Consider the following 22,808-nt stretch of genomic DNA (forward strand, 5'->3'; position numbering starts at 1 on the left):
GAATTGGGATATTCTGGGCTTCATATTGATCCATGAAAGAGAATAAATATCAAAGCATATGATGATGAAGAGCGTCCCTCAAAAGGTATAGTTATGCTACCAGTGCAAGTAAGACCAATAACAATAGAGGTTTCTTTTCAAGTGTTGGACAGAGAAATAGGGTACAACATGTTATTGGGCCACCCATGGATTCACACCATACAAGTTGTACCATCAACATTTGATCAATGTGTCAAATTCTTATATAATGGCATTGAAATAACCATAAAGGGTGATCCAAATCCATTCCAACCCTGTAATTACTTAAAGGCAAGTGTGGATAATCAGGTACCAATTAATCAATTTGCACCTCTCACTACACAAATGGAGTCATTAACAATCATGTAAATACAGAAGAATGTGCCTACAACATCCTCTTTGCAGATAAAAGATATTGGTTGTGGAGAGTACTCTATTTCAAGTACCTCAAATGGAAAATAGTTGTCTATGTCTCCTATGTCTTTTGGGAAACCTCAAAATGCAGTAATGAAAAAGGACAAAGGAAAATAAATTTAGATTAGTATGGCAATGGGTTCAAGATACTGCAAAAACATGGGTATGATGGTACCACAAGCTTGGGATTACAAAAACAAGGAAGATTAGAACCCATTGTACCTAATGACAATCCAGGGAATCAAGGGTTAGGATATAAACATGTACCATATATAACGGAAGAAAGACAACGCACACTAGATATACTGAATAGACCAAGGCTACTGTCAAAATACATATCTCAAAGGTAGTTGTCCACACGAGTGTTTCCCTCTTCATCTCAAACAAGCAAGCAAGTACCAACATCGCCTAGTGTGGAATCAAATGGTGAAGATATGAGACAAATCATACAAGAACCTAGCACTGAGTCACCCACCAATACAGTATCTGAAGCAACTACACAAACAAATGTAGTAACAAACATAGGCTTAGCACCAGCAAATGAGCCTAATCCCTGGTTATTGTCAATACTTTTGCCAAGGGAAACAACTCAAGCTCCACCCAATGAATCAGATGAAGAGAGACTACAATGACTTGTCCTAGGTTTAAGAAGGGTTTACATCTTCTACAGAGAGACTACAATGACTACAGAATCTTATGCCTCATGTGGGCTTAGTCCTAGGTTTACATCATTTACAAAATGGATATCCAACCTGGTACCTGTGACTAAGCCCACAGGAGGCATAAGAATCTATACTGACTTCTGAGATCTAAACAAAGCATGTCCTAAGGATGATTTTCCATTACCCAACATCGATATGATAGTTGACTTAAATGTTGGGAATGAAATGCTTTTATTAATGGATGGTTTATCATGATACAACTAGATCAGGATTGCACCGAAATATCAACACAAAATGAAATTTACCTGTCCATGGGGGACATACTGCTGGAATGTGATGTCATTTGGTCTTAAGAACATAGGAGCAACATACCAAAGGGCCATGGCGATGCTATTTCATGACATGATCCACAACATAATGGAATATTATGTGGATAATCTACTAGCTAAATCACAGACAAGAGAAGGTCATCTTGCAGTCCTTGCAAAGATATTTGATCGATTAGAGAATTACAATGTCAAGCTAAACCCAAATAAGTGTGTGTTTGGTGTAACAACAGGCAAATTGTTAGGGTTTATTGTGTCTAACAGAGGAATTGAAGTAGACCTTGAAAAGGTCAAAGAAATCATAGATATGCAACCTCCATAAACACTTAAGCAATTAAGAGGGTTGCAAGGAAGACTATAATCCATACGGAGGTTCATAGCACAACTGGCAGAGAAATGTTATCTATTCCAATATTTACTCAGGAAAGGAGTTACTTTCAAATGGACAGAACAATGCCAAGAAGATTTCCAAGATTTAAAGTGTTAGTTCCACCTACTCCAGGAAAACCTCTATTACTATATATATCAGCAACAAACTCATCTTTGGGAGATTTGTTGGCATAGCATGATGATCAAGGAAAGGAAAGATAAATCTACTATATAAGTAGAACCTTGATTGGATATGACCTTAATTACACTCCTATAGAACGAGAATGTCTAGCAGTGATTATTGCATCTCAAAAACTTAGACATAAAATATTGAGTCACAAGGTACAACTTATAGCACGCTTTGATCCACTCAAATATTTGTTAAGCAGAGCAACATTGACTAGAAGATTGGCTAAGAGGGTCATTATTTTGAGTGAGTTTGATATAGAGTATGTGGATAGAAAGGCAATCAAAGGACATATTATAGCAGATCAGTTAGCAGAGGCTCCTTTATAAGACAGTCACCCATTTCTCATAGACTTTCCGAACGAATCAGTATTTACATTGACAACATCTACCATGTGGAAATTATACTTTGATGAGTCATATACAAATCATGGAGCTAGAGTTGGGATTCTTTTCATCACCCCTCATGGTGATTCTATCCCTAAGTCATTCAAGATAAATTTTCCCTGTACGAACAATATAGCTGAATATGAAGCTCTCATCATAGGACTTCGTACAGCTGTGCAGTGAAGAATAAAATAATTACAGGTCTGCTGTGACTCGCAACTAATTGTAAATCAAGTCAATGATGACTAAAACATGAGAGATGATAAATTGCTTCCTTATAAACAAATGGTAGAAGATTACAAAGAACATTTTAGTAACATCACTTTTGAACAAATTCCAAGGATACAAAACAAGGCAGTTGATGCCATGGTTATAGTAGGGTCTCTACTAAATATGCCTAATAATGAAACTCGGTTTGAGTTTATTGTAAAACAATTGATGATACTAGCATATGAGATTCCCTCAACAGAGCATGTATGTGCAATTGTGGGTCCAGAATCCCCGTGGTACAATGAGATATACGCATATTTGCATACTGAGTACATGTCTCCAGATTTGTCTAGAAATTAAAAGAAAACTCTTATTCATTAGGCATCCAAACACAGTATTATTGTTGATACATTGTATAGAAAGGGATTTGATGGAACCCTTCTCTGATGTCTTGAAGAAAATAAAGCACAACTTTCCCTAAAGGAAGTCCATGATGGAATTTGTGGGGTGCATCAAAGTTGTCTACCATTGTCAAAGAAATTGCTAAGAACTGGATATTATTGGCCAACTATGGAAAAGGATGCCTATAAAAATGTACAAAAATGTAAACAATGTCAAATGTATGGAGACCTCATTCATGCACCAGCACAAGATCTTCAACCTATTACATCACCATGGCCATTTTTACAATGGGGGTTAGATATAGTTGGTAAAATCAATCCTACTTCTTCCAACGGGAACAAATTCATCTTAACAACTACTAAGTATTTTACTAAATGGGTTGAGGCAATTCCCCTTACATACACCACTAGAAAGAAAATAGCAAAATTCATGCTTGATTACATTATCTGTCAATACAAGATTCCACTATGCATAGTAACAGACAATGGACATCCATTCAAAAATCAAGAAATAAGAGAATTGTGTGACAAATTTCATATACAATAGAGATTTGCAACACCATATTATCCGCAAAGCAATGGGAAAGAAGAGGCAACAAACAAGACAATATTGAAGATCCTTAAGAAAGTTGTCACTGATGCAGGATGGGACTGACATCTCAAGTTAAATCCCACTCTTTGGGCTTACAGAACAAAAGTACGCACTCCTACAAGAGCAACACCATATTCCTTGGTCTATGGTACAGAAGTGATACTACCTATTGAAATAGAACTACCATCTTTAAGAGTCTCCTTAAAAAACATCATATCAGAAGAAGACTATTGAGTTGCAAGATTACAAGAGCTAGAAATGCTCGATGAAAAGAGACAAATCGCTTTCACTCATTTGCAAGGTTATCAGAACAGATTGAGAATGAGTTATTTTAAATGAGTACACCCAAGGAATTTTGAAGTGGGAGATCTAGTTCTCAAAGAGAACCAAAAGAACTTAGCAGAACGAGAAAATCCAGGGAAGTTTGAACCTAATTGGATAGGTCCCTTTATCATAACAAGGGTTATAGGCAATGGAGCATACAATTTGGCTACCATGGAGGGACATCCACTCCCTGACCTGATGAATAGCAGGCACCTTAAATGATATTATACCTAAGGGTTGGGTTAGTTTAGGTTTTACTTTCTGCATTTCATATCATTTTATTCAAACCACTGCATGATATATAGTTTACTTCCCAGCACATCACTCTCACAAATTTCATGGCATATAGTTTATGCATTTACATATATCAGCATCAATAAAACAAGGCAACTGTCCAAGTTTATCATCTATTTGCATTTAAGAGAAACAAGGGTCATCTCCTTTCTTAGATATTCGGACATGAAGTCTTTGAGATCCTAAGGTCATTCATTTTCAACATCACCCTGTGACGATGCTTTACTTATGGTTGGGTAGTGATTTCACTATTTGAGACTTGTTAACCCAAAAGCTATCAATTTCTATATCTCAAACACGTTAATAAAATCTCTAATTCATTCTAGACACCTAGTTGATCATATGACTAGTGAAAAATCTAAAATTCTACTTCAGCACCGCTGTAATTGTCACACCCAAGTAGGTTTTATTACTTACAAGTCAAGTCAATAAAATAAAAAGAAAAAGAGTTATGCCAAATATTCATCTCAAGGCAAAAGAGAAATGATATATTACTGAAATATCACGTATACAAAGTGCGACAAAACGCTTGACCATGGGAACATGCAAGTAAATTCATTAGGGCTATGAACGCCTGCTGGCAATGGAGCAATATTTGAGAAATTTCAGTTTATAACCTCGTTGAAGCTCTAAAATCTTGCTGGTAGCAAGGCTCTATTCGGGATGCTTCTAAAGCTAGGACAATCCACGTAGATAGTCATAGATAGTCATATAGGATGTTAAGGATCTTTAGTGAATACAAGAGCAGGAATTAACTCATTTGCACACACATGGGCAAAAGAGGATCAAAGTTTCAAGAACCAATGGGGAAGTTTTCCGCGTCTCCATTTGTAAATCCTAGTCACTAAGTGTGTTAATTTGAAGGTTTCAAACGACCTTAGGGATCGATTGACCGCTTATCTATGAAATGTTTTGCACCTCCATTGGTGTATTACAAATGCTAAAACAAACACAGTCATCCTTGTTAGAATAGAAAATGCATATTGCATTAACATAGGTCATGTAAAAAATTCATTGTCTCCACATGCATTCTGTAGATCATCATGTCATACAAGTCTGCACACTGGGGGCATAACTGAAAAAATCCTAAAAAATCATTTAAAGTCCTAAGAAAATCCTAATAAATCATTTAAAGTCCTGAAAAAAAATCCTAAAAAATCACTTAAAGTCCTTCAAAAATCCAAAAACAATGAAAAACATATAATCCAAAAACATTGAAAAACATATAATCCAAAAATATTGAAAAACATATAATCCAAAAACAGTGAAAAACATAAAAAAATCTAAAAACATTGAAAAACTTAAAAATCCAAAAACATTAGAAAATCCTTCAAAAATCCAAAAACATTCAAATATGATCTTGAAAAAATCAAAAACATCTGCAAAATGTCCTGAAAAATCAATCAAAAACATTCAAATATCGATCCACATAATCCAAAAACATCAAAAAAGCTCTTGGAAAAGAACTAAAAATCAAAAAATCAATCAATCAAAAAACTTGCAATAAAATGTCTCGCAAGAAACAAATACCCTAGCAGATATCCAGAAAATGCTTCGCATGAAGTTAACAAAGGATACGACTATCGAGTCAAACATCTGCAATCAACGGATCAAACTGTCTTATCAATCGTATCATATCTATATCAAAGTGATCATTATCTTGTCTTAAGCAGAAGAGGATACACTCAAAATCAAATATGTCGGTCTTAAACGGGGTCCGCAACTTTCTGATATCATACATTATCAACCATCACATCAAGCAACTAAGAACGAAGGCACAAGTTCAGTATAGCTGCTGAATTTTGTCTGGGTCGGTCTTTATCTTTTATCATTTGGTGACAGATTATGTTCCTATGCTACTCAAGGATGACCACAAGTGACTAGAGGATTCATGATGGGCATTACCTTTTTCTTTGTTTGTTGTTTGTGGTGTGAACCAATGAAGTTCTAGGGAAATTGCTCTAGTGGGTGTCTGTGATAGGAGCATTCAGCTTGTGAATGCCACACATACCTCTACCCCTGGTGTATTTCCTATAATGGAGGGGTTCACTCCTTGTCTGCTATGTGTTTGTTTCTTCGATGAGATATCTTTACATCTTGGTTCCTTATACCCTGATGTGCTAAGCTTTGTTGTTCAATAATAAGGCTCAATGATGAATATATATTGCTCAATAAATAAATGACACAAGTTCATGATCCATTCATTTTCATTCTCATCTCATTTGTTTATTGATAGTTTGTTGATTTCCCATCTTCTTTCTAAATCATATTCTTTTCTAAACATTATTCTTTCATCAATTTCTTCTTTCTTTCATCTTACTAACACTTCTTCAAGGTTCATCTGAGTTAAAAATTTATTGTGGCATTATCATATAAAAAATAAAAATGCATCCATATAATTCCAAAATACATCCATACAATTCAAACTGCATCCATGTAGAAACCATTGCATTCATAAGCATCATTCATAAATCATGTAGAAACCATTTGTATTCATAAGCATCATTCACGAATCATATAGAATCAGATAGACATACATTGTATAGCTCATAGCATCATTCAATATACATGGAAAACAAAGCATAAATCGCCGCCAAAAAAATTGCATATCATATATATAACTCAAAAATGATAATGTGTACGAATACAATAATCATAAACAAGCTTGAAGGCTCAGATAACATGATCTAAATGTCTCAACCAATACTGCCTCTATTAGCAGGTGGATCATGCCCACTAGATCCTGCCCCAGGATGTCGAGGTGGACCTATAACACCACCATTGTTGGTCCTCTATGATGATCCACAGATTCTCAAAGCGCAGATTCAGAGTCTAGAGGATGAGGTCGCTAGACGAGATATTGAGCAAGAGGCACACCACAGAGACTACAGTGCACTAGAGATCGAGAGGGATCATCTCTAGAGGGAGAGAGATGAAGCCGTAAGACGATCACAAATGATTTAGGTTGCCTATGATCAGCATTTTTCTCTAGGTACTGATGCACGTAGACATTTTGACACTTTATTACGCTGCATAAGAGGCTTTTTATTATCGACAACTCTACTATGACATTGTTCCTGGGGGATAGAGATCTCCTAGCTTTAGTGCGATTAGAGGTATGTAATAATAGGTGTCACCTATACCTCCCCAAACTATGTGAGTACCCATCCTAGAAGAGACACCTCAATGATCCTCTAAGTCTCAATTGTCCTCCCAATAAGATATCTTTGTTATCTACAGAAAGGTAAGTGTTGTGCATCATCTCCCCAACCAGGGCAATCTAAATATGGTCTCTAAATGAAATGCTGCAAAATATCAAGTTGATGTCGCCAGTACAAGGTGTTACCCGAACCCTTGTGTCTAATACCAGTTGTGTATCTATATGCATAAGGCTCACCAGGCTGCAAGTCAACATGAATAATAGGTCTAAAGATAGAAATGTGTTCCCACGCCCAAGTCTGGAGCAATGTCACACCACAACTGATAGATCGGTATCCCGGGTATACAATGTTGTGCATCTGATAATAAACCATGGCTAAAAGACATGGACCCCAAGCATATACTCAATGATGAACAATCATATCATGGAGCACTCTACCCCATCCAACTGGAAATTCATGACCTCGTCTATCAGGCATCAACAAACCACCTACGATACTACATAATATGATAGTCAGATCATCATAGTCCAAGTGATCCCAAGGAATATCATAATGACCACTGATCTATAAGTCTTTCACCTCACACTCAAAAAGGGTGCACAATCTAGCAATGAAATCATCATGATCATAGACAACTCTCTCACCATGAAAGGAAATGCGTAGTATACGCCATACATCCTCTAAGGTAATGGATGTCTCACTAGTAGGAAGATGGAAGGAACATGTCTCGGAATGCCATCGCTCTACCAATGCTATAATCAAGGCCTTGTTAGTCATAACCTCTGGCAAATGTAAAACATAATATAGTCCAAGATGTCGAATATGTGCAATCTCCTCCTCAATTAAATCAGCACGAAGATCAAGTCCGTTGGGTCTATTTTGTTGGCAGTATAACACTCCAATATGCTCCTGCACAGAGAAAATATTGAAAATATCAGATATCAGATAACGAGATAACAAGAAATTATCAAACGCATGACAAAAAACTTCAATATACAACGAATGTGTAATGTTTTACACTTATGCGTGACATTTTACACTTATGTGTTACAGTTAATGCTTATGCGTGACATTTAATATGGATGTGTGACAATATGAGCTAATGCGTAAACAGATTAGCGTATGCATAGCAATTACAACCAATGTGGTATACTTAAGCTCTTGCGGTACATTTCAAGCGAATGTGTAACACTTAATGCTAATGCGTGAAAACTGACATGCGAATGTATGATGATTGAAAATAAGGTATCTGGAAAATTTTTGAAAAAATAGCAAAAAATTAGGCAATTTTTTGGAAAAATACCATGTCGCAAGTCCCCAGAGGTCTCTGATAAGACCATACTCACTCAGACAAGTACAATCGAGCTCTATAGCTAGGAATGATCAAATACTCGCAGGAAAGCACAAAACTCGCAAAGATTTCCAAGAACTCACCACAATGCAAATGAGCAAATGAAAAGCTAAAATCTCTATTTATAGCTCAAATTAGGGTTTTTTTACCACCTCAACGCCCATGGTCCCCGCCAACTTCAAACAACTTGTAGGCTACTCAAATGATCTCGAAATTGAAAAAAAACTTCACACGATTGCTCATTATACTGATATCAAAAATATGGTCTCAATTTTTGAATTTTTCTACCACCTTTTCCGAAGGGGCATATTTACACTATACAGTGGTACCAAGGCATACTGGGGCAGAATTTTTCATTGTCTTTGAAACAATGTCATTCTGACTTTGTCTCAAAGAGGGGAAAATGTAGACACCTAAAATGTCTCATTGATCATGCACTAAGTATTTGCCTAATTGATTAAATAATTCTTTAATTATTTAATTAAGTTAATTAATCATATTCTTCTAATTTCATATTTCCTCATCGTCTTACTAATTATTTCTATTTCATATTCTTTCATCATTTATTCATTTTAACCATTTTCTAATGTTAATTAAATATTTATTATTTAATTAAATATGATTAATCTCCAATCTAAATAATCTTTATTATTTAAATAAATTATATTCTCAATTTCTATCTCTAATCAATTAATCATTCAACCCTTTTTAAATATTAATTAAATATTTATTATTTAATTAATTGTGATTTAATTCTTTTAATTTAAATAATCTTTATTATTTAATTAAATCCAACTTCTAAATAATTAAATAGTTCCTTTAAATTATTTAATTAACTAATTATTTCCTCTTATTCAAATTCCAAATCCCTAAATTCTAATTTCATTTAATTTCATTAATTCTTCAATTTGTAAATAATTAAATAGTTTCTTTAAATTATTTAATTAATGAATTAATTCTTCTAATTTCATTCAAATTCTAATTCTTCTAGTTCATCAAATTCAAATACATGTGCATGATTTCAAAAATCAAATTGAAAATCAAAGTCAAGTTCTAAATATATTCAAATAACAAATTGAATTTAAAATAAATTCAATATTTGAATAAATCTCATGCAAAGATTAAATTGAAAATCAAAGTCAAAGTACAAGCACATGCTAAATTAATTAATTCAATCAATTAATTAATTAATTCAATTATCTCTCCAATTCCTATTTCCATCTTTTAGTTAGCTTTTTATAAATAAAGTTTTCTTTGCCATCCTCTTTATTTCCTCCAATCATTCTTTTTCTTCCCTCGGTTAGCTTTTTCTCAATCAGTTGACTCAATTAATCTATTCAATCTATTTTGTTTCACTTCTGAATCAGCAATTCAACTAACAATCAGCATGTGAGCTCACCTGAATTCCACCTCTTGATCAATATATTCCACCTTTCAATCAATCATCTCCAATAATCTATAAATTGGAATCTGAATTAGAGGAAATAATTAGTTAATTAAATAATTTAAAGGAACTATTTAATTATTTATAAGTTGAATTTAATTAAATAATAAAGATTATTTAAATAAAAGAATCAAATCATAATTAATTAAATAATAAATATTTAATTAATATTTAGAAAAGGGTTGAATGATTAATTGATTAGAGATAGAAATTGAGAATAGAATTTATTTAAATAATAAAGATTATTTAAATTGGGGATTAATCAGAATTAATTAAATAATAAATATGTAATTAACGTTAGAAAATGGTTAAAATGATTAAATGATGAAAGAATAGGAAATAGAAATAAATAGTAAGATGATGAGGAAATATGAAATTAGAAGAATATGATTAATTAACTTAATTAAATAATTAAAGAATTATTTAATCAATTAGACATAATTAGTACATGATCAATGAGACATTTTTAGGTGTCTACAGACTCCTTTTGCATTTGTTAAGAAATGTCATCAATGTCAGCAACATAGCAATTTGATCCATGCTCCCGCCCAAGAACTTCGATCTCAAGTAGCATTTTGGCCCTTTTCTACATGGGGTTTGGATATCATTGGTAAAATATCTCCTCCCTCATCTCAAGGACATACTTTCATCATAACCGCTATTGATTACTTTACAAAATGGGTAGAAGCAATTCCTCTTCGATCCACTACCGTCAAAGTAATCTGTTGATTCATCTTAGATAACATCATTTCCCGATTTGGAATACCTTCCGCTTTGGTTTCGGATAATGGGACTTCATTTAAAAACAAAGATGTGAAGAATTTTCTCAAGAAATATCATATTCAACATAAATTTTCTACACCCTACTATCATCAATCAAATGGTCAAGTCGAATCTTCAAATAGAATAATCGAACAAATCCTTTGTAAGACTGTGAACAAGCATGGTAAGGATTGGCACACTCACTTAATCTATGCTCTTTGGGCTTATCGAACAAGCATACGTATTACTATTGGGTGTGCTCCTTATAATCTTATTCATGGTGTTGATGTTGTTATGCGTTTGGAGTTAGAAATCCCATCTCTAAGAGTTTCTCTTAAGGATATAGTGGATGATGATTCTTATAGGGAACAAAGGCTCCAACAACTTGCGATGCCTGACGAGTGATGAATAAAAACTCTTGAGCATATTCAAGCATATCATAAAACTTTACAACGAAGTTACAATGATAAAGTCATTCAACGTTCCTTTTGAATAGGTGATTTGGTGCTTAATGAGAATCAATGCAACATGAATGCTTTACCTGAGGACAAAGGAAAATTCAGCCCTAATTGGCTTGGATCGTACATCATTGACGAAGTCTATGGATTGGGTGCTTACAAGATAGCAAATGTGGAAATTACGCCTCTCAAAGAGCCTATAAATGCTATGCACCTTCATAGATAGTATGCCTAGTCCTTCTCTTTCTCTCTCACTTTCTAGTTTATTCTCTCTCCTTATGCCTTTTCTTTCTTCAAAATTGGATAATATGTTAGCATATCTTCATTAAAGTATGTGGTATTAAATGATATTGTATTTTTTAGTCGACATTACTTCATTCTTGACAAGCATGTTTCTTAAATTTATGGTTTTTTTTGGATTCATTTATGTAAATTGTAATGGATTTACATTTTATATGTGCTAGCATGTTATACAATTTCTTATGTCTTAAGTAGGATTATATCATGTTGTGCTTAATTAAAGTTAATTAAATCATATGAGTCATATATTTCTCAGGATTAACACATTCTTCTTCTACATCACCAAGGTAGCATTTAATTAAATACTTAGTTATTTAATTAAAATCACACATGTATCAATTTAATCATGAAGCATTGAGAAATCAATCACATGGGAATTACATTAGACATACATGTTCATTACCAAATGTGTTACTTTTAATCAAGGAAATTCCTACATTGTTTCAAGAATTAAAATAACATGTTTGAGATAAAACATAAGTATAAATGTCATAACATGTATATCATTGTACATCACAATGTGTCTCAACATAGTCATCTCCTATCCCTATGACTAGCAACTGGAGGATGGTGACTAGATGTCCCATCCTGGTCTTGTTGTGGGGGTGGACCCATGGGTGTGTATCATGATGTGGAACATGAGTGACTCCGTGAGGAGCTCCTACACTCCCTTTCCATCATGATCTCGCAATATGTAGTTGCCTATACTTGAGTCGCTACTAGATCACACTCTGTCTATTGTAGCCTCTCTAACAAAGTACTCTCCCTCTCTCGCCCGACCTCTAACTCCACCCAAAAGGGGGTGAACAATTCATCATGCCACCCAGCACTCCTCTAAGGTCTATGAACTATCTATGAGGAGATAGGAATGTGTGTGGTAGTGATGATGTCTGTCACTACATTCTGGATAAGGGAGTGCCACCCCTGAACACCAACTGTAGAGATAGAAAGAGGTTTTCATCAGTAACATTCTATATCATCAAATTTGTATAATTAAGATAGATTGAACAATCATAAAATACCTTACCTGGATCTCCCTCTCGCCAATAGGGATCATAAAAAAAAACTTCCTGTGACTGGGACCCGCTAGGATCTCCACGCTCATAATGCCTCTATACGATGGGCATGAGACAGTGGGGACTAGAATCAGAACCCCTTATAGGGTCCTTCTCCCCTCGGGATAGAATTCTTGGTGGATCTAGGGAAATGGTGTCATCTCTGGGGTGATGTGGAACCGCATCTGACTCGTTCTCCTCATCCTCCTCCTCATCCTCATCCTTCTCCTCCTTTCCATCCTCCTCCTCCTTCTCCTCCTCCTCCTCCTCCTCCTCCTCCTCCTACTCGTCTCCATCCTCCTCATCATCATCATCCTAATCTCCCTCTCTTGCATCAGGATCATCTCCATCACCACCAGTCTCCTTCTCTCCTGCATCATCATCCTGATCATTTGTTTCCTCCTCACCAAGGTCCTCGAATGTATCAGGGTCCTCCTCATCACCTGCGTGTCTCCATGGTCCAGGATTCCCTTTACGGAAGTGTCAGAAAGATGGCTCTAGGGTATTTCCTACCCCACCATGTGATGTACCATCAGTGTACACCCACATCATCTCTACAGTCGGTCGTGATATCCCAATCCAACGCATCTGAATCTGTGATATCAATCTCATCACTGGTAGGTCTCGAAATGGCTCCTGGCCTGGGCGTTACACTTGAGTGCCATATGTAGATAGGCACATCTGTAGGGACACACTGCTCAAACCCAAACTATCATCAGACTTGGTCAAAGTAGAATGGGACTATAGTGTGGCTATACCGTCCCTCCAAAAGACGGTTCCCCTGCATACAAAATAACTGCCTATGTATAGCTACCCACATGTACATCCTAAGGTAGGGTCGCCATTTGATAGCCTCTGTTGTCAATATGTCAAAGGTCACTCTCTAATTTAGAAATTCTTTGAACCGCCACTCATGGGTAAGAGGATATGCAAACACCCTAGGTTGCTCCAGAACCAAAACAATGGGAACCCTAGCAAGTCTAGTGCATGTGATGTGCTCAAGAATCCAAACCTATAGTAGTGTGCAAGTCATTTGGTTGCATCCCTGTCCAAAAATGTACTCTCCTAGGTCATGATAAAGGTGGACTAACATGCTTTGCCCTCAAGAGAATACCCTTTGATGTCTCTCCATCGATCTCATCGCATAAGTGAGACCTCCATGCATATGTGTGTCGTGCCCATTAGGGCACACGGCTAATGCAATGGTAGAAATCATCAATCATCTCACTAGTGGTACCTCACCGGCCGGATGTAAAAGCCAGCTAATCATAATGCGGCCTTTCATCTCACTGGGCATCTCTCTCCCAATGCAATATATCTTCTCCCTCCTATAGTTGGTAGCAATGCGATCACTCGGTATCTCACCGTCTCTCCTTTGATGGGCAGGTGAAGTATGTGGTACACGTCCTTGAGAATGACTGTCATCTCCCCCATGGGTAGGAGAAAGGTGGAGGTATATGCATACCATCTCTCCATCAATGCCATCAGCATCGCAGGGTGGAACTTGATGGTGGGCATGGTCATCACATACCATAGACCTACTATGTGTAGCATCTCTCTGTCCTCTGGTGTAAGCCTCAGAATATGACTCTGGAGGATCCAAAAGGTATGATCAACAATGTGCTCTCATATGTAGGGAAGAATCTACAAACACAAAACAATCCAATCATCTGTAATCACTCATCTATCATCATCATCTAATCGAAACATCATTCTATCTATTCTACACATCAGACACCTAATCCCATGCAACCCTCAGTGACTCTGAGCAGGGACCAGGGCACCCCTCTGGGGCCAAAGCACCCTAGGAGGACCAGGGCACCCAGGTGGGACTAGAGAACCCTGGGAGGACCAGGGCATCCTTGTGGGACCAGGGCACCCTAGGAAACCATGGTGCTCGGATAGGGGGGCATGTGCATGATCTCGACACTGACATCATCAACACAAATACCAACGCAAACAGGAAAAGTCAACAACAAGTCAACAGAAGGTCAACTCACCTCATCGAGCAGTTTGTCCGTCAGCACGATCTGGCATAGGATCTCCATCCACATGGGTCACTCGAGTCAACGTCGAGGCATGATGGTTGACGCGTGGGCTCCTCTGCAGTGAATAGTGCCAAAAGTCAAAAAGTGACAAATGAAAGTGTCACTTTAATATTTATGAGATATGCACTTTTTCATTTTTATAATTTTAAGTTAAAAACCCTAATTTTGCCCTTTTCACTTAATCTATCATAACTTGAGCTAGGGAGCTCCTATTTTCGCATCATCAACGATGTCAGAATCGTGAATTCGCTCTCTTGCTCCATATTGGTTCCATAAAGCGCTTTGATGGAATCTTTCTTCACTTTCATATCTTTGTCATCCATCCAACTCTCATCTATCATGTCTTATACAGGATGTATCTTTCCTAAAACTAGATGTTTTGATCAGGTCTTATGCAGGATATATCATTCTTGAAACCAGATGTTTTGATCATCTTTGTCTTATACAGGAGGTGTCATTCCTAAAACCAAACTTAATCTCAATCTTATTGACTCTATCAATCCATTTAATCTAATCCATTCTATCATGTCTTATACAAGATGTATCTTTCCTGAAACCAGACGTTTTGATCAGGTCTTATACAGGATATATCATTCTTGAAACCAGACATTTTGATAATTTTTGTCTTATATAGGAGGTGTCATTCCTGAAACCGGACTTGATCTCATACTTATCAATCTGATCAATCTTATCAATCCAACCAAACTGATCAATCTTATCAAACCCATGCATATCAGAAACTATCCACTCTTCTATCTTTCAAATAACATTCTTCTTCTTTCTAGAGATCATTCATGTCTTTAGTACACGAACAATCTCCTGAGGGTGCATTATCGTATAAAATCTCCATATCAATTTCATATCACTCTCATATCGACACCAGCTTCATATCGACTTTTCATATCAAATCAATTCTACATATCTAGAGCATCATATCGACAATTTTAGCGATAACACCATATCGAGAATTTTGGTGACATATCGAACGTTTTTCTTTGAATCAACGTGTGGTCACACATCACTTCAAAGAGGGGCAAAATGTAGACCTAAAACTTGCAAAACAAATTAAATAAATTTTATTCATTTAATCATCATTTATTTGTCTATTAATTAAAATAAGGTTAAATTAATATCACTATTCTTCTATTTGACCTATTAATCAAATTAAATATTTGATTAATTACCCTTTCTTCCAATCTACCCCATTAATTAAACTAAATTTTGATTAATTACTCTTTACCCACTTAAAAAAATAAATCTTATGTATTTAATTAATAGCCTTTTCCCTTTTAATTGAATTTACATTTGATTAAAAATCTCTTCGCATTTAAATAATTCATTATTTATCTGTAAATACCACCCCCCCCCCACTTGCAAAATCCTACAAATGCAAGTTGCACCCCTTTTGGCTCAAATAAATCTTTTATTTTATCAAAAAATGCCTATTTCTCTCCACTTGCATTCTCCTACATTTTCCATTAGTATGCTAATATTCTTCTAGAACCCCTCTAACCACTCATTAACTAGCCTAATTCTATTAATCATGTCATATCCCTAAATTTTGGGGAGTCACTTCTCCAAATTTGGGGAAAAGTCTTCTAAATGTGCCGAAGATTGTACCTCCTCTAACAAGTTAACTTGTTGAGTCTTCCAAACTTGTAAGGTTATCTAACTTTCAACAAGTTAACCTCCAAAGTCTTCAAAGAGAATTTAATGCCTCTTACAAGACGTCACCCTAAGCCACGATGGTTGTCCTTTTGGTCATCCCTTTGCACAAGAGTTTACCTCTAGGACAATAGCATGCTCCCTTGGATAATGGCATTATCCAATGATGTCATCTCTTGAGGTTACCCCTAATGCTTAGTTAGCATATAATATTTTCTTAGCATCCTCTCAAGCCATCTTAAGGTGACATTTTTCAACTTGGGATTCGATTGAATCCCCCTCATGGATTGATAACTTTCAATCCTAGCCCTTGTTGATATTTCTCAATCTCAACCATCCATTTCTCTATTTTCTTACAATTAGAGCCCATTTCTTCATCTTTTGATATCCATCTTCTTTTGCGTCCATATTATAGTTATTTTTTGTGCAGGTTATCAAGGAGCTCCAATTGTTCATCTTCCAGCATCTAGGCCATCCTAATTGCATCATAGCTTAGATTATACCATATTGTAGATTATCATTAAGCTTAATTTCATATCAATTCCATAACATTCTCATATATCATCTTCATCTTATCTTAATTAGATCACTTAATCTTTCAATTTGGAAATACACATCCATCTTGCATATCATATCAATAGCTTTTCATCTCATCACTAGGATCTTAGTTGCATCCATTTTGATCCTAGATCATATCCTTTAATCTCGTTCTTTAGGTTGTCATCTTAAATATCAAGTGCTCTTCCAAGTGAGGGCCACCTTGAATCTTGAAGATCCTTGGAGATAGAGGACCATGAGACGATTTTGAGCAATTTGATTTGATGAACATGTTTTCTTCATTTAGATTTCTTGATATAATGTTTCATGGGTTCATTTTATGTTTTCTTGTTGTCTTGCAGGCCTCCAACAAATCAGGTGCACACCAAGTATTGCTTAGCTTATTTGCTTCTGATGTTATCATTTTGGATATAAGACATAAATGGCCTAAGATGAATGTCTCCAATTGAAAGAAATGGATTCCACTATGGTGTGCAAGGAATAGCATAATTATGGAGATAAAATTCACACAATAAATTTTTCTACTGATGAGATGATGTGTTATAAGCATTCATAAATTCTTTAGGGGTCAACAAAGATGAATGCAATCGAAACATTTCCCCACTTATCTTATATGAAAGATGCAATTCTTTTAAGTAAAGAGAATATACCCTAGGAGGTGGTCTACATTCAATTAATTGGGGTACCAATGTACCTATATTGTCTATCTTGTCCTTCGATCTATTTATTTCTGCATCTTTTTCTTTTATTTTCTCCTCATGCAATTCTTTTTCTTTTCTCCATGTCTCCTCTTTCCTTTCCAATAATTTCCATAAATCAAGTGCAACTGAAGCCCAAGAAAATTGAGGTGGTTTATGTGTACTTACCATAATCTTTATTCTTTTCTCCTCTTGATTAACCTTTTATGTTGCCTCGGCTAAATTCTCCAATCCTGGTGCAACGGTCTCCTTTTCAACAAAGGGTTCTTCACTAAGTGGTTGTTGAGGTTCATGAGGGTCTTTAATGTTAAGGTCAACTTTAATTTCTCTAGATTGAACTGATGCTTCCTCCTCTGCATCCTCTTCTTCATCCATTACTGTATCTTGTGACACATTCTCTGTCATAAACTACACTAAATTATGAACCACATCTCTTGCTACATCTTGTGTCATATCTCCCAACTCTTTGTCTTCTAATTTTTCCTGTGATTCCCCTTTAGTTACTTTCTTAAACTGACATGTCTCCTTTAATTTTTCTTAAAAAAATTCTTGAGACACCTCTTGATGTTGAATTCCTTCATCATTAGAGGAAGAAGATGGAAATGAAGTTTGCAACTCAAGGGAATACATTTTAGGAACTTCTTCTTCTGAACATTGGGTGTAAATTTTCTCTCCCTCGGAAGTTTTACTCTTAAACTTCTTCTTTAATCTATGACTACTTTTGGTAGGACGTTTACTAGTAGTGGGCTTATCAATTTGTTTCTATTTCTGACCAGTTTTCCTTGCTTTTACAACTAGTTTCCTCATTACCTAAGTTATTGCAGGGAGTTCAGATTCATTTACTTTTTGCTTCCTAGATATAGGGGTCTTTGGTGCAGGTTTATTTGGAGCAAAAATAGGAAGCTTAAACTTCTTTTTCTCTTTTACCATTCTCTCTTGTGCATGTTTCCTTTTCCACCCCTAGTATCTATTAGTTTATGTGCCATAGGTTCCTTTGCATTTTGAGCAAAATCCTCTACTTCACTCAAATAATCTCCACTAGAAATATTTGTTGTTTCAGAGGATGAAGAGCCTATAGCTTTTTTAGCACTAGGTATCTGCCTTAATGGTTGTGCTCTGGCTATATCCAAAAAATCTATCCATTGCATCTCAGGGTTTATTTCAACCAGGGTTTGTTTAATTAATAATTGGACTAAACATTGGTGAGAAACAGACTGAATGTTACATTTCTAAACTTGGGCAGCCATCTACTTTAACATGTTGTAGAGGAAATTAGGAACCTTCATCCATCGTCCATGAATTAAATGACTCAGAAACTTAAAATGGACGAAATATAACTATGATTCTCGACCTTCACAAGTGAGATACATGATGGCATATGTCACCCTGTGAGCCCAGAGAGGTGGCAATGATAACCGACTTGTCCCTTGATGAGTAACATGCAGTGGAGGGTCACCATGTTCTGTAAACTAAGCTTAGGTCAACCTAGCATCCTTAGTTTGAGGAAATGGTTCTCCATTCCTAGGCAAGCCCGTGATTTGTGCAATTCATTTTATTGTAACAGGCACTCTCGACCCTTTGACCACTACTTGGTTGCACAAATTCCATGGCAATATCATCATCAAAAGCATTTAGCTTAAGAAAATAATCAAGCCAACCACATCCTCTGAAAAAGTGGTTCAAAATCTAGGTCTTGTTAGAGTAAGCTATGATTTGTAGGTTCATAGCAAATTGGAGGACCTCCCATTTCACTTCCCTTTGAGACAGATACAAAATTCTTCAAGAAGCCCTACTATGATTCTGAGATTCAAAAGTTAAACTCCCTTCTTTCCTGAGGTTTTTTAAATACGATAAACTTATGACACAACTTCTCATATTGCAAATAACAAGGAGTTGATTATAGCAAGCGTAATAAAGTGTCAAATCATGCAACCTTCTTTTAAATTTAAAATTTGATTGAATGAAATTTGACTGATTTGACATTAGAATTCAGGAAGAGTCAAATCAAGGATTAAACCCAAGTTGATATAATAACTAAAATTTATGCCAAATTTATACTAACAATGCCAACCTCGCATTATCATATCCCCCCCCCAACAAAAGTGACACGCAGGTGTCCACACATGTGAAGGAATAGGAATTATGAATGTATTTATAATTATTGGTATCAATGAATTGACAATAAGATATGAAACAAAAATTATAATCATGAAAGGAAAGATAAAGTACTTACGTGAGTAGATGAAAGATTTTCGCACGCTGGTATGACATTCGACACGTGCAAAGCAGAAGAGCTACTTTTTGAACTATTCAAGATATGATTGTGATAATGAAACTGATAATGGAAGTTAAGAAAGATGAGTGAAGTGGAAGTTACGTGGAATGATACGAAGAAAAGGACTACACATGGACATGGAGTTTTATTGTGGTGAATCTGGAGGATCACCAACAATGGCTACAGGAGAAACGGAATATTAAATTCCTCAAATTTCCACATGAATTCCACTTTAGTTAGGGGCTTGTGATAAAAGTGGAGACAGTGGTCGTTGACTAAGAGTCTAAATTGTTCATTATCAATAGTAGCCAATTTGACTGCACCATTGGAATATACTTCTTCAATTTCATATGGACCAAGCCACCGAGTCTACAGTTTGCCAAGAGTATATTTGTACCTAGAATCATACAACATAGCCCAATCTCCTGCATTAAATTTATTGGTTTTAATATATTTGTCATGTCATTTGATACGTTGTTGTTGAATCAGGGATGTATGTTGTAGAGCTGATTTCCACAATTCATCCAATGCATTGAGCTGGAGAATCCTTTCTTGTTCTGTTGCTGACAGATCTAATCCTAATCATATGGCAGTTCAAAGAGTTTTATGTTTAAACTCAATAGGCATGATTGTTGTTTTTCGATACACTAATTCAAAAGGTGTAAATCCTGTAATTGTTTTCCAGGATGTCTTATAGGCCCATATCGCTTCTAGTAAGCGATTTGCCCAATCTTTCTTGTGAATAGCTACTATTTTTGTCAAGATGGCCTCAATTTCCCTATTGATGACATCAACTTGCCCATTTGCTTGTGGGTGATAGGGAGTGGACTTTTTGTGTCTAATATTATATTCTTCCACCACTACTACTATCAAATTAGATGTAAATTGAGCACCTTGATCAATAACAATTTCTATAGAAATCGTGTACCTAGTAAAAATGTCTTAATAGCCCATTTACATTGTGGGTAGAATCGTGTACCTTGATCAGTAACAATTGTGGGTAGAATCGGTAGAGGAATTGTGTACCTTGATCAGTAACAATTTCTATAGGAATCGTGTACCTTGGTGTCTCATGCATGCTTAATAGCCCATACCTCTACCCATTTGGTAAGATAGTCAGTAGAGACTAATATATATGATTTCCCATTAGAAGGTGGGTCAATTGGGCCTATAGAATCCATTCTCCATTTGTCAAATGGTGTAACAACAACCTGGGGATGCAAACTCTTTTCATCTAACTTGGTTGGGCATCCCATTCTTTAACATATATCACATTTCCTTGTATACTATATAGCATCTTTATGTAGAGTAGGCTATTAATAACCGGTAAGTATTTTCATAGTTGTCCTCTTAGCTGCAAAATGCCCCCCACAGGGTTTATCATGACAAGCATGTAGAATATCATATCTCATCTTCTCTAATTCATCTCCTCGTGACACTATCTAGTCCTGTATAAAACAAACATCCAGTGACCCAAGTATATGGAAAAAAAATTCATTGAGGATCCTTCTGTCCTTTTGGTGCAGCCACGGTAGGAAGGTCCTCAAAGAGAATAGTTTGGACCGTGCAACAAGAGTTGCACAACAAAAACAACTAAATGTGATGGAGGCAATGCAGAAACAAACTGTATTATATCATGAAAATCATTTACAAACTATCGGCGACATGTGCGCTTACAAGATTCAGCACACTAGCCTGGTTACATACATGCTCAAATATAACATCCAGGCTCAAGAAAGAATGTGAGACAACTCTGAATCTCCTAACCTTCAATTTTATGTTGTATGTTCTAATGACTTAATTTTACATGCTTAATTACATTGATTTATATGATCAAGGATGATCTGTGTCGGCCCAAGATGGAACAAAATCCAATGAAGAAGATGTAATGTGTAAAACAACCAGGTCGGCCTCCGCCAAAGAGATCCCTTCGGAAAATCCATAGAATGAAGTATGGACCTAAGGGAAGATCAACCAAACACCAAGGAATGTTGGAAATAATGAATTGAAGTTTTGTAAGCTACAGAAATGATCCACAAGATTCACCAATAGCAAATAGGTCCAAGCGATTCATGTGCTCCAAGCCAGAAAACCATCTTAAATTCCAGAAGAGATAACTTGTCGGAAAAAGATCCAAACATTCCACAAACTTAGGATAAGGTAGATGAACATGTCCATGAACAAAATCCAGCTCCGCAAGATCCAATGAGAAAATGCAAAGAAACGCAAAAAGAAATGTTGAAACTACAAAACAAGAAACAAACTGAAAAGAAAAAGTTTTTGTTTGATGTAATATTGCCATGAACCAGGGATGCTCTTGCATCAGACATCCAGTGTTGTCGAAAATATTGAGTCCCTCACTTTGTTGAGGTCAAAGGAAAACCAAGATGGTCTACCTCTGCCTGAAAAATCCATGATGAATCTTCAACTGGTATGCCCTTCCACTTCACAAGATACTCTTTGTATCGGTTGCTCTGGGTGCTATGCCCAATCCTACTATCCAAAATGTCTTCAAACTAATCCAATTTCCTCTGGGGTATTTGCTTCTCCAAGTTTTCTCCACTACCCTCACTGAATTTTGCCTCATGGTATTGATGTAGATCTACAATGTTGAATATAGGTGAAATACCCAAACTATCTAGTAACTCCACTTCATATGCATTTCTAAAACTGAATTTCCTTAAGATTTTACAAGGTCCAAACTTCCTCATCTACAACTTATCATAGGTTCCAACTGAGAATCTCTCTTTTCTCAGATACACCATCACTTCATCTCCAACTTTAAATTCCCTATGTCTCCTCTCTTCATCTGATTTCTCCTTGTACTTGTTGTTCATGTCTTCCAAATGT

Source organism: Cryptomeria japonica, chromosome 8, assembly GCF_030272615.1.
Source record: "Cryptomeria japonica chromosome 8, Sugi_1.0, whole genome shotgun sequence".
In the NCBI taxonomy this organism is placed as follows: domain Eukaryota; kingdom Viridiplantae; phylum Streptophyta; class Pinopsida; order Cupressales; family Cupressaceae; genus Cryptomeria; species Cryptomeria japonica.